Source organism: Panthera pardus, unplaced genomic scaffold (genome assembly GCF_024362965.1).
Source record: "Panthera pardus isolate Hobbes unplaced genomic scaffold, ASM2436296v1 HiC_scaffold_6, whole genome shotgun sequence".
In the NCBI taxonomy this organism is placed as follows: domain Eukaryota; kingdom Metazoa; phylum Chordata; class Mammalia; order Carnivora; family Felidae; genus Panthera; species Panthera pardus.
In genome coordinates, this window is record NW_026526991.1 from 103,722,544 (window position 1) to 103,736,457 (window position 13,914).

Sequence of the window (13,914 nt, forward strand, 5' to 3'; positions counted from 1 at the left end):
GAACGGGGGAGGGTCAGGGAGAGGGAGACACAGAATCTGAAACAGGCTCCAGGCTCTGATCTGTCAGCACAGAGCCCGATGCGGGGCTTGAACTCACAGACCGCGAGATCATGACCTGAGCCGAAGTCGGCCGCTTAACCGACTGAGCCACCCAGGCGCCCCAAGAGCCTCCTTTCTAAGGAATCTTCCTCCATTCAGGCTGTTCTAACATATGACACTTAGTGTCAGACCTTTTTAAAACACAGATTTGATCACATTACTCTCATGTTTAGATTCCTAATGCCTTCCCATAATTTCTAGGATAAAGATAAATTCTTTAATGTGATTTATAAGTTTTCTTTTAGCTACTATGCCAGGCTTTCTCCTATCTCAGGGCCTTTGCACATGCTGTCCCCTCTGTCTGGAACACTCTTTCCTTTTCTTCACCTCACTAACACCTGCTTATTCTTCAGTTCAGACATCACTTCCTCAGAGAAGTGTCCCCTAATTCTGAGGCTAGATGAAGTCCTACTACTATATGCCCTTAGAGAACACTATAATTTTCTTACTTAGCATTTCTCAGCTTATAAATATATATGGCATTTTAACTTTCTAGTTAATGTCATTTTAAGTTTAATAATAATTTAAGTTATTGGGGCACTTGGGTGGCTCAGTCAGTTAAGCGCTTGACTCTTGATTTTGGCTCAGGTCATGATCTCACAGTTTGTGAGTTTGAGCCCTGCATGGGGCTCTGTGCTGACAGCATGGAGCCTGTTTGGGATTCTCTCTCTCTCTCTCTCTCTCTCTCTCTCTGCCCCTCTCTGATTGCTCTCTTTATCTCTCAAAATAAACATTAAAATTTAAAAAAAATAAAAGAAAATAATTTATGCTATTATTATAATATTACCATTTATCTTTATATTATATGATGTAAATTTTAAATGGAAATATGAGCATTTAACTCATATTTAAAATCACCAGAATTACATGATTCACATTTCGTAGCTTGTGCATGTGTATGAATTTCATTCTTACAGAACAATGGAAATGCTGCACAAAACAAACTCCAATGTTTTTATTTCACTTTTTGACACACTCACATTCTACCCGCATGCTCTACCTTTGAGTTGCTGATGAGTAAGTCAGGTCTGAAAGGAAAAAGAGCTATAGGTCACCCCCTCCTTGTATGTAACCATTTTTAGCCTAAGTGTGGGCTAATATAGGGATGTAACAACAGTTGGAAAGGATATCATAGGCTCCCTTGGTCATTTGTGTATCCTCAAATGTCATTGCTTTCTTTCTGTGTACAGTGTAAGTTCTGGTTTGAATGGAAAGCATGGCCTCTCAGGTTTTTGGGTGTCCCTGCTCATCAGTCATGGACATCCCTTCCTTGTGCTCTGCCCATAGCGTGGGTTCACCAGAAATCTGGGCTCCCGGGGCACTGAAAAGGCTGAATGGGAATGGGGTGGCAAGGAATGGCAGACATTCATACATGTCCTCTGTCTATGTGCATGCTCCATTGTCCCACTGGACTTCAGTTAGAAAACACAAATTTCAAGTTGTCATCATTAATGACTTCAGGATGGGGACAGCAGAGCATCATACTTAGTGCAAGTCTCAGGCACAGGACCCCGTGGCTGCACAGATCACACTCTAATGAAGGTAGTCCTTCTTAACATACTTATATAGTGCTCAATAAATATGCATTACATGAATGAATGAAGGGTTGTCACCTGATACAAGAGACAGTTCCTTTGGTTTTGATAAAAATTAAGGACCTCCCTCTTCTACTACCTTGGAGAGTCAAGGCAAACTTCAGATGGGCACCACTGCCTGGAATTCCCTGTCTTGGGGAGAGACACTTCCTCTAATATTTCAAGTGGAATAAGAGAAAAGGGAGTGAGGGGGCAGAGAAAGCTTGACAAGTCTCGCCTGTCAATTAATCACTGCACTTTGCACATACAGCACGTAACATCTTGTAGCCTGTGCTCTTATGACATGGCCTAAGTGTGAATTAAGCTTCACAGCTCACTGCCTTCATCCACTTCCTCCCCTCCCTTTCAGCCTCCACCCTGGCTCCAAGAGAGAGCTGAAGATGCTCCTTCATTAGCAGGGGACCTCTCAGACCCATCCTGGAGGGGATGGGAAGCACAGAAGCTCAGCCAAGGTTAGACTCACAGGCTGCTGGGGGATGCTCAAATTGTCTCTGGCCTTGACTTCTGGTCCAAAGTTTGGCCTATGAAGGAAGATCTCTGAGAACTGTAAAGGCCAAGAGGTAAAAGACCTCAGCTCCAGATCTGGCTTTACTCTACACACTCGGTTGTGTGACCTTAAGCAACTGATATTTCCTTCCTGGGCCTTGTTTTCTCCTCTGTCAGATGAGAAAATTAACTAGATAAGTTACCTACAAGCAGTTCCCAGAACCTGCAATGTCTCAAAAATTTCACTGGTTAGGAGAAGGGAGAGTCTCCCCAACTTCAGTCAGTGGTAACAACAACAACAACAACAACAATGACAACAACAATAATAATGGCAGACACTTACTGAGTACTTATGGCGCCAGGTGTTAAGTGCCTTATGTGCATTAACTCGTTTAGTCATCACAATATTCCTATAAGATGTATTTTACCCATTTTCAGATAAGGAAACTGCGGATCTAAATTAAATGACTTGCTCAGGGTCACATAGCTAGTAAATGACAGAGCAGGGATTTGAACCCTGGCCCTAGAGTATACTTACTTAACCACACTCTTCCCGTTTTATCTAACTACCTGCCCATCCATCCACCCACCAATCCGCCAATGCATCCATCCATCCATCTATCAATCCATCCACCCATTCATCTGATTTCTGTGTAAGAGTTTATATGATAAAAAGGATTCTGCTGAAAAAATTATTTAAAAAAATAATAAAAATTTGAAAACTACTGAACATCACCATTCAAACTGGAGAAGCCCTAAAGGGTGGGGTGCTTCCCACTTCCTGGGTCATTCTTAGAGCAATTTCTGTGGGTTGGGGGTGAGAAAGAGTTGGCAGCAATCAGAAACAGAGAATATTTTAAAACAATTTGTCAAACATGACACCCACAGCTTGTGTGTAGACAGAGGCTATGTAAGAAAGCTCAGGCAGTTTGGATCTGGCTTCCCCCCTCCTTCCTTCTTTCTTATCTCCCCTGTTCTCCAGGGAAAATAGAGCTGGAAGGGGTTTAGGGATTGACTTGTATAGTGAAACTTCAGAGGGCTGAACTCAGACCAGTGGGAGAAAGGGAAAGGAAAGCATATCACAGCTCAATAGAAGAAATATCTTCCTAGCCATTTTGCCATCCTAAAATTAGATAACCATCTTGTGATGCAGAGACTCTGTTGTGGGAAAATTTGGGCAGAGACTGGTGACCAGGAATGATGTGGTGGGGATGCTTGCATTTGGGTGTAAGGGTGTGCTAGGGTCGGTGAGCTCCCAGGTCCTTTCTCCTAGATCCAGTGACTCAACCTCTACCTCCTCACTCTACTGTGGGACTCCTGAGGTCCAGAGAATGGCACACCTTGGCCCCAGCTCTGGAAGCTTATCAGGAGCAGAGAGAACAGATTAAAACCAGTAACCAGGATTCTAGACCTGCAGCTCCAACTCGAAGCTTTCTCAAGTATTCTCTCTCTTTTTTTAAGTTCATTTATTTATTTTTGAGAGAGTGAGAGTGAGAGCGAGCACACAAGTGGGAGAGGAGCAGAGAGAAAGGGGGACAGGGGATCTGAAGCAGCCTCCAGGCTCTGAGCTGTCAGCATAAAGCCCATTGCAGGGCTTGAATCCATGAACCATGAGATCATGATGTGAGCTGAAGTCAGACGCTTAACCAACTGAACCACCTAGGTGCCCCTCAAGTATTTTCAGTGAGACCCCACAAAAGTCCCCCTCAAAGAAGGAGGAAAATTATTTCTATGCCCTTCTCACTGTAGGTCTTTCTGGATTGTCTCAATGTGCTTGTCATAGAGGCTGTGACCTTCTCCAAATTTAAGATAGTCCATTTACTGGGGCTAGAGATAGGCAACAATAAGGGAAGGGTGTTCCTACCTTCTGCTGAGCCCACGGATTCCATTTGGTTTACTGCCCTAACAATTTGTTCACTACTTTACAGTTCATAAGAGCATTCATAGTCATGAGCTCAGGGAATACCAACATTGACCCATTTCACAAATGACGATGGGAAGCTCAGAGAGAGTGACTCACACACGTGCCACGACCAGAGGGGTAAAATCAGTTTTCTGACTCCAGGGGCCACTCCTAAATGCTAAAAACTATTAAGCATTTACTCTGTACCTGATATTGTCCTACTACAACAACCCCATGATACCCATTGCATAGAGATTCAGACCAGTTAGATAACTTCCCCAAGGTCACATTGATTGGAAAAAGAAGAATGAGGGTTCAAACCCACATCTGCCTTTTCCAGAACCTATGTTTTTTTCCATGACTCTATTTCATTCTTAAATCCAGAGAAGCCCCTAGAAAATGGTATCTTGGGAGAGCAGGGTATGAGGGGTCTGTTCAAGCCAGAAATCTTGGGAGGCCTCCACAATGTCTCAGAACCTGGCAGGACTAGCATAATCCATCAGGTGGGCAACTAGGGATGAATAGGGCTTCCCTAGACCAAAAGCTGATAGCAAGAAGGCCTCAGAGACTTCTTCTGAGGCCCGTACCATGAACGGCATCTCCTCAACTGATCTTTGCTATGTGAGATGTGGAAAAAGTCACCTCTCAGGCTGCATTTAAAGGAAGCCCTGGCTGAAAAAAAAACCAGAACAGATTTGTCTGAAGGGGGATTTCTGGCTCTGTTATTTACTAGCCTTGTCACTATTTCTTTGTGCCCCTGTTCCCTTTCCTGTAAAATCAGGTTAATAAAAATATTCCATAGGCATATTGTGCAGACTAAATGAGATCATGTATCTGTAAAAGTACTTTATACATAATATAGCGTTAATTACTTAGTAATAAAGCTGATTTTTATTGGACACATGCTCTGTGCCAGACATTGTTCTAAGTGCTTCATATCCTTTATTTCATTTAATCACACATACAGCATAAGGTCATTGCTGATCAACACTCCCCCAAAGTATTGTCTCCACGTTGGATGTCCTAATATGTGGTGCAAAGGAAAAGGGGTAGGAGCTTAGAATGGGAGACTTGGGTTCTAGTCGTGCTTCTGCCTTGACTGGCTGTGTAACTTCAAGAAAACTACCCACCCTCTCTAAGCCTCGTTTGCCACATCTGAAAAACATGCATATCTTGCTCACCACTCACTGTCAATCAAATAAAATGAATATGTGTTATTGCACAGCACATGCACTGTTTACTTATCCTTAAAATAACCTATGATACACATTTGGTTATTATTTCCACTTTATAGTTGAGGAAACCAAGGCCCAGAGATACTTAAAAGCATAAAGTGAAGTACAAATGTTGGCTAGAATTATCATCACTATTATCATACAACAAGGCAACACCTGTGAAAACAGATCCAAAAGGTCATAAGGAGAGACCATATTTACTTTACTTCCCTGTAGGCTGATAGCCTAATGTATTTCTATCCCTGGCAACAGAATACATAAGAAATATATGTGAGCCAGGAGAACTTCTTGTCTGTGGGGCTTAGTTGCTCTTCTGCCGGAGGCAGAGGGTTGGATGAAATGATCCTGAGTGCCCTGTCCAGTTGTTAAGAATCCATCAAGTCTTCTGGACAAGAGCAATACTGCCACTTTCGACCCCCTCCCCCCCAGCCCCACCTGCCCATCTGGAGAATTGTCCAGTCAGAGTGAGGTGTGAAATCTGTGGGCCTTCTGTGCTGATAGGAGAGGATTTGTCACCAGCCATGACAACACCCTCTGTTTTTGTCAGGTAGGTGGGGAAGGAGAGAGGTACCCTGGACCAGAAAAACCAAATGCCTTGCTATTCCTGCAATGAGACATTGATCATCAAAGACCTCATAAATATCCCTTCTGCTCCCATAAAACTGCCCTAGAATTAGGACTTTACAAATGTATATGTCAAAGTTAAGAGGAAATCTAGAAATGACTTTGTTCTACAGTCTGTTTTTATACGTTTTTATTGTTGTTTACGTATACATGTAGACAAGTACACGCACAACACACAATTTAACCAAGGTCCCACCATGTCATTTCAAAGGAGAGACATCTCTTTTAGGAATTCTTCCCTACAAGTAAGCATAATTGGTCATTATCTTCTCCCCAACTGCACTTCTTCATTCATTAAACATATTATTTGAACATCCATTGTGCTCCAGGCCCTGGGATTAGTGCAGATGTGGGGTGGGTGTTCAGATTTATAAGCCACTAATTTTTGCCCTCCACAAGATTGCAGTCCAGGAGGAGAAGACACCTATACAGATAGCTATATAACAGAGTAGTGAATGCCAGAAAGAGACACATAATAAGGTGTTTTGAGAATCTAAAGAAAGAAGAGGAAATGGAAGATACTCATGGTGTAAATGGCATTTTTACTGAGACTTGGTGGGACAGGATTTAGATATGCAGGGATTCAGGGTGAGGAAGCCACGTTAGCCAGAGTAGAAAGTACAAGAAAGAAGAGTGTTATTGGATTTGGGGAGGAGTAAATGGTCCAGTTTGACTGGAACCTACCTGGAAGTGACAGAACATAATGCTGGAAGATAGTCTAGAATGCAGTGGCAGAGAAAGAACAGTCTGAGCACTGGAGAGAAAACACATGGCATGACTCAGGGAAGGGTAATCCCAAGCTCACTCTTAGGCCTGTCTCATCCAAGGTTCCTCACTTCTCACAATGTATGAGAGATGAGTCTGTCCATTAGGGTCTGAAGACAAAGTTCCAGCTGCAGCTGTCCCATCTAACAACCATCCTGCTTCAGAAAAGTCACAGCATCCTTGGGCCTCAAATTTTGTGTCCTAAGAGGGGAATCATAATCCTGACCCTGCATTCCTCAGAGGGTGGATGTGAGGATCAAATGATGATAATGCATATGAAGAGTTCTTGCAACCTGGAAAGTGCCACACAAAAGTAAGGCATTACTTTTATTTCCCTCTAGTCCAGGAGTCCTCCACATTTAGAGTACAACAGAATCACCTGAGTACTTGTTAAAAATGTAGTTTTTTGGCTTCTGGCCAGTTAAAAAATTTTTTTTCTGGCCAGTTATTTAAGGACAGAAGCCAAAAATTAGGACTGCACTTGCCCTCCTACTCTCAACAATTAGAAAATTGTTATATTCCAGTATAAACATATATTTGAAATCCAATTTCCAGACATTGGAAAACTATCAGCACAGGATTATGATTCTTGAGACAAGGAAAACAAACTAGGTGAGCCCTACAATCACCTTGGCTCACTGCCTAGAGAAACTTTCAAGATTGTAGGACAGGGAGAGAGAGCCAAAGCAGGACATGATGGTCTCTCTGAGTTGAGGACACAGAGAGTGGAGGAGGCTGGGGTGGCTGGAATCTATAGGGCAGAGTACTAGAGAAGAGAGAGTTACATAAAGAAAGAGCTCCAGGAATCTGCAGACAGCCTTCTTGAGTCTGCTAAGCCATACATACACAGAGTGAAACTCTATGTGACTGAGTAATTAATGACTGTGGGGGTTTAAGGTGAATAATTTCAGGGCTCAGACAGACTGGAAAAGATTAGAGTTCTGAACAGCCAGACTGCAAATACCTTGATGCTGTTCAATCAGTTGGTAGAATGATCACATCATAGTAGTAAGGATAAATTAGACAAGAGTAATGATTACTCTTAGACTTGCCTTATACAAAGCTTAAAACAAGTTTTGAGAGGATTGAGTGGGTCCACAAGTAACAACTACCTGCAAAAACAAAGTCCAACACTGTTTAAAGGAAAACAACAAAATTCAGCACTCAATAAACTCACATTCAAACCGTCCAGCTTAGAATGAAAAAATCACTAGATATGTGAAGAGGCAGGAAAATAAGACTTCAAACTAGAAGAAAACATAAACATAATGAGATGAGAAATGGAATATATAAAAAAGAGCCAAATGAAACTTCTAGAAGTGAAGCTATCTAAACTGAAGCATAGACAGAAAAAACACACACAAAAAATTGAGCCCCACTGATCTGTGGATCAACATTGATCAGGTTAGATAATTTTTGCGGCTATATCTTTAAGTTTATTGATTTTAAGAAACCTGTTAATGCCCCCCGAGTAAAACCTTCATTTCAAATATTGTATTTTTACCTCTAGAAGTTCCACTTATTTTTTTATATTTTTCACTTCCCTCCTCATTGTATTCATTGTATTTCTTTAAATACTTACACATATTTATGACAGATATTTTTAAATCTTTGCTAATTTCACCTGTCTTTCATTTCACATGTTGTTTCTATTGATTTTTCTTCTCCTTATATTAGATTATAACAATGATTAGATTATAACAATGATTAGATGATAACAATGATCATCATATCCAATGACCCCTGGAGTGCCTGGGTGGCTCAGTTGGTTAAGCCTCCAACTTGAAGGCTCCAGTCATGATCTCACAGTTTGTGAGTTCGAGCCTTGTGTCAGGCTCTGTGCTGACAGCATGGAGCCTGGGGCCTGCTTTGGATTCTGTGTCTCCCTCTCTCTGCCTCTCCCTTCCCCATGCTCTGTCTCTATCCCTCAAAAATAAGTAAACTTAAAAAAAAAAACAAAAAGAATGATCACTGACTTCTTACCACAAAATGTAAGCCAAAAGACACTGGAACAATATCTTTAAAGTGCTGGAAAAAAAAAAAATCAAAGTCAAAAACTCTATATCCATGAAAAAGAAATTTTCAACAATTGAGGAGACATAAATAATTTGCCTGGCAAAAAACAAAAACAAAAACAAAAACAAAAAAACAGCAACATAACAGCATGTGTCACCAACAGACCTGACTATACAACTATACAATATGTTAAAGTTCTTGAGATGGAAGGATAATGATACCAAATGGAAACTTGAATCTATAAAGAAATGCAAGTGGCCAAAATGGCATATGTATGAGTAAATTAAAAAGATATTAAAATTTTAAAAAGTTTTTTAAAGATAATTGACTTAAGGTAAAAATGATAGCAATATATTGTGGAATTTATAATAAATATAGAAGTAAATCTATGACAATAGTAGCAAAGAGGGTGAGAGAAATAGAAACAAACTGTTGTAATGTTTTTACATTATATGTGAAATACAATATTTGGACATAATGGGAATTTATTTTTAAAAAAAATTTTTTTTAACGCTTATTTATTTTTGAGACAGAGAGAGACAGAGCATCAACAGGGGAGGGGCAGAGAGAGAGGGAGACACAGAATCTGAAACAGGCTCCAGGCTCTGAGCTGCCAGCACAGAGCCCGACGCGGGGCTCGAACTCATGGACTGTGAGATCAGTACATCATGGGAATTTAAACAACAAATATTGTAAACTCTAGAGCAATGACTAAATAAATAAATGAGCAAGTAGTGTCAACAAGCCACGAGTAGAGATGAAATGGAGTACCAGAAAATATGCAAGCTAAATGAAGGCAGGAAAAAGATGAAAAAGAACTAAGAACAAAAGAAACACATAATAAAATAGCAATACAGTAGATATAAATCTAACCATATTGATAATTAAATTAAATGCAAATGATCTAAGCATGCCAATTAAAAAACAGATTGTCAGGCTGGATTTTTAAAAAGCCAGTCCAAATACATGTTATTTATAAGAAAAAATACTTTAAATTTGAAGATATAGATAGATTAAAAGTAAAAGAATTGGGGGGGGGGATGTAACATGCTGTATTGTGTTTCTGTGGCCGTCCAAATTTATTATCTTACAGTTCTGTAAGTTAGAAATTTAACATGGGTCTTACTAGGCTAAAATGAAGGTGTCAGCAAGGCTGCATTCCTTTTTGAAAACTCAAGGAGAGAATCAGTTAGCTTGCCTTTTCCATCTTCTGGAGACCACTCCTAGTCCTTAGCTTATGGTCCCTTCCTCCATCTTCAAAGCAAGCAAAGCAGGTCTAGTCCTTCTCACATCACACTACCCTGACCATTCTTTTGTAGTCATATCTCCCTGTAACCACAACCACAAATGATTTTCTGCCTTTAAGGAATCATGTGGTTATGTTGGGCACAGGTGTGCCCAGAGCAAAATCCAGGACAATCTCCTCAATCTCAGGGTCCTTAATTTTAATGGCATCTGCAAAATCTCTTTTGTCATGTAGGGTAATATAATTACAGGTTCCTGGGACAGTATATGGACATTTTTGGAAGCCATTTTTCTGCCCACCACACATGCAAACATTAATAATGAGAAAGCTGTGGGGCGCCTGGGTGGCTCAGTCAGTTAAGTGTCTAACTTTGGCTCAGATCATGATCTCACGACTCATGAATTTGAGCCCCATGTCGGGCTTTATGCAGACGGCTTAGAGCCTAAAGCCTGCTTCAGATTCTTTCTCTCTCTCTCTCTGCCCCACCCCGGCTTGCGCTCTGTCTCTCAAAAATGAATAAATGTTTAAAAGAATTTTTTAAATGAGAAAGCTGGAGTGGCTATCAGACAATTGCATACAGACATTCATCAAAATAGACCATAAATTAGACCATATAAAAGTTCCAAAATTTTCAATAAATTTTAAACGATTGAACTCCTATGGATATGTTCTCCGACCATAAAAGAATTAAATTAGAAATGAATAATAGAAAGATTTGAAGATATGAAAAGAAATTTAAAAAATATTTTGCACTGAATAAATAAGAAAAATTTAGGATACAGATAAAACAGTGCCTGGTGAGAACTTTAGAGCTTTAAATACTTACACTGAAAAAGAAGAAAGACTTAAAGTCAATAATCTAAGCTTGCATCTTAAGAAGCTCATTTTAAAAAAGCAAATGGAGGGTTGCCTGGGTGGCTCAGTCAGTTAAGTGTCTGACATTGGCTAAGGTCATGACCTCATGGTTTGTGAGTTCAAGCCCCACATTGGGCTCTGTACTCACAGCTCACAGATCAGAGCCTGGATCCTGCTTCAGATTCTGTCTCTGTCTCTCTGCCTCTCCCCCACTCAATTTCTGTCTCTGTCTCTGTCTCTCTCTGTCAAATATAAATAAACATCAAAAAATTTTTTTGAAAAAGTAAATGGAAACAAAAGTAGGTAGAAAAAAGAAAAAAGAAACATGAGAGCAAATCAATGAAATAGCAAATGGACAAACAATAAAGAAAAATCAGTGACACCAAACACTGGTTATATGAAAATATAAAAATGGATAAATATCTAGCCAGACTGACTTTTAAAAATACCCAAATTATCAATATCAGGAATGAAACAGGAGCCATCACTACACAGCCAACAGACATTAAAAGGCTAATAGGAACATATTATAAACAACTTTGTGCCAACAAGTTTGACAACTCAAATGAAATTGATATATTCTTGAAAGACACTTGTATTCATTTCTTATTGCTGCTGTTGGATTATGACAAACATAGTGACTTAAAGCAAATTTATTATCTCACAAATTTATTATCTTACAGTTCCAGAAGTCAGAAGTCCAAAATGCATTTCACCTAGCTAAAATTGAGATATTGGTGGGATTGCATTCTTTCTGGAGGCTCTGGAGAAGAATCTGTTTCCCTCCCTTTTCTAGCTTTTATATGCCACCTGCATTTTCTGGATTCTTCTCCCAAGATAGCATCTGCCCCATTCTGACATCTGCTTCTGTTGTCACATCTCCTTTCTGACACTCTCACGGCCCCATTACAAAGACTCTTGTGATTAAATTGGACCCATCCAGATAATCCTGGATAATCTTTCTATTTCAAGATCATTAATTTAATCACATATTTAAAGTTGCTTTTGCCATGTAAGGTAGCACATTCACAGGTTTTGGGGACTAAGACAGAGACATCTTTGGGTGGCCATTCTCCCTACTAGAGGCACAAATTACCAAAATGGATACACAAAGAAACTTATTGGTTGAATGGCTCTGTATCTATTAAAGAACTTGAATTTGTAGTTAAAAATCTACGCACAAAAAACCCTCCAGGTTTGGCTTCAATGATGAATTATATCAAACATTTAAGGAAGAAATGAACTTTGACTCTTCATAGCAAACACAAAAATTAACCTGAAATAGATCACAGACCTAAACTTAAAAGCAAAAATGATAAAACTTCTAGAAGAGAATACAGAAGAACATGTTTTTGGCCTTGGGACAGGCAAAAAAAAATTTAGATAGGACACAAAAAATATGAAGTATAAAAGAAAATGTTTTTCTTTTTCAAATGTTTTTCTTCATCAAAATAAAAACCTTTGTTCTTCAAAAGACAATGTTAAGAAAATTAAAAGGAAGATACTGACTAGGGAAAATATTTGTAATGTATACATCTGACTAAGACTGCTTTCCAGAATATATAAAGAACTCTTACAACTCAATACATAAGAGAAACAATTCAATAGAAATAGTAGGCAGACAAAATAGTTAAATGGCTAATAAGCACATGAGAAGATGCCCAACAGCTTTAGTCAGAAAAATATCTATTAAAACCATTTTAAAGCTACTACTCACTCAAAGTGATAAAGTTTTAAAAGGCTAAAATTACCAAGTGTTAGTGAGGATGCAAAAACACCTGAACCTCTCATACATTTCTGGTGAAAATAAAAAATAGTACAACCACTTTGGAAAACAATTTGAGTTTCTTATTAAGTTAGATATATATTTAGTATATGACTCAGTAATTCCAATTCTAGGTTTTTCCTCCCAATAAAACATATGTTCACACAAAGACAGCTTTATTCAAAATAACCAAAACCTAGAAACAACCAAAATGTCCATTTTCAGGTGAATAGATAAATTATGGTTTATCCATACCATATAAGACCACTCATAAATAAAAAGGAACACACTATTGATAGCATAACAGAATAAATGAACCTCAAAAGCATTATGCTGAGCACAAAAAAACAAACACAAAAGAGTATATACTCTATGATTGCCATTTACGAGAAATTCTAGAACAGGCAAAACTAATTTATCTTGGCAAAAAGCAGATGAATGGTAGACCAGGACTGAGGATAAAAGCAATTGACTGCAAAGGGGCATGAGGTTACTTTTTAAAATGATGTTAATTTTGATTACATGGGTGTATATGTTTGTCAAAACTCATTGAACTGTGCAAAGTGGGTGCATATTATTACATGCAAGCTGTAACTCAATAAAGTGGATTTTTTAAAAAAAGAAAAAAATTAAAATTAAAAAATGAATCACATCCCTAGTGATTCCAACACAGCAGGACTAACATGGGGCCCAGAAATCTGCATTTCCAACAAGTCCTATGGATAATAATGCAGGCTGTTTTACTTATAGAAATAGTATTGTCTCTATGAGCACCCAACTCATGAAGAACAAATCAACTAGACAAGCAAAGAAAATTCAGAAGAAAAGTGTTTCAGTTTTTGGGTACCCTCGTTCTATCCCTCAACTCCCATTCTTTACTTGGGGGATCATTACCAAAGGATCCTCCCTGGTACTCTGTTCTGCCAACTGTTGGCTCAGCTGTAGATAAGCCTCCTTCCTTCATTCTTTACAAAAGAAAATTTCCTAGGAAAATAAATGGGAGGAAAGCAAAATAAAAACATACTGCAGGTGCAGAGAAACCAATATATTTGCAGAGCACATATCCTTTCCCATAAGGTCATTCAAGTCTGGCACCAGATGGGCTTGGCTGGCCCAGCTCACTGGACACATGGTATTCACAGATAGGCCTACCTTGGGGGAACACAACCTGTGTGGAGAGTAGAGCAGTACAGTAACAGATATGCTAAGAGCACTTATAGCCCAGAGGAAAAGGTCATTTCTCTGCCAAATTAGATTAAAGTGCTCTATTTCATTCCTGAGTCCTTCCTGCTGTCTCACATATCTTCTCCATCTTCTGCCCCGCT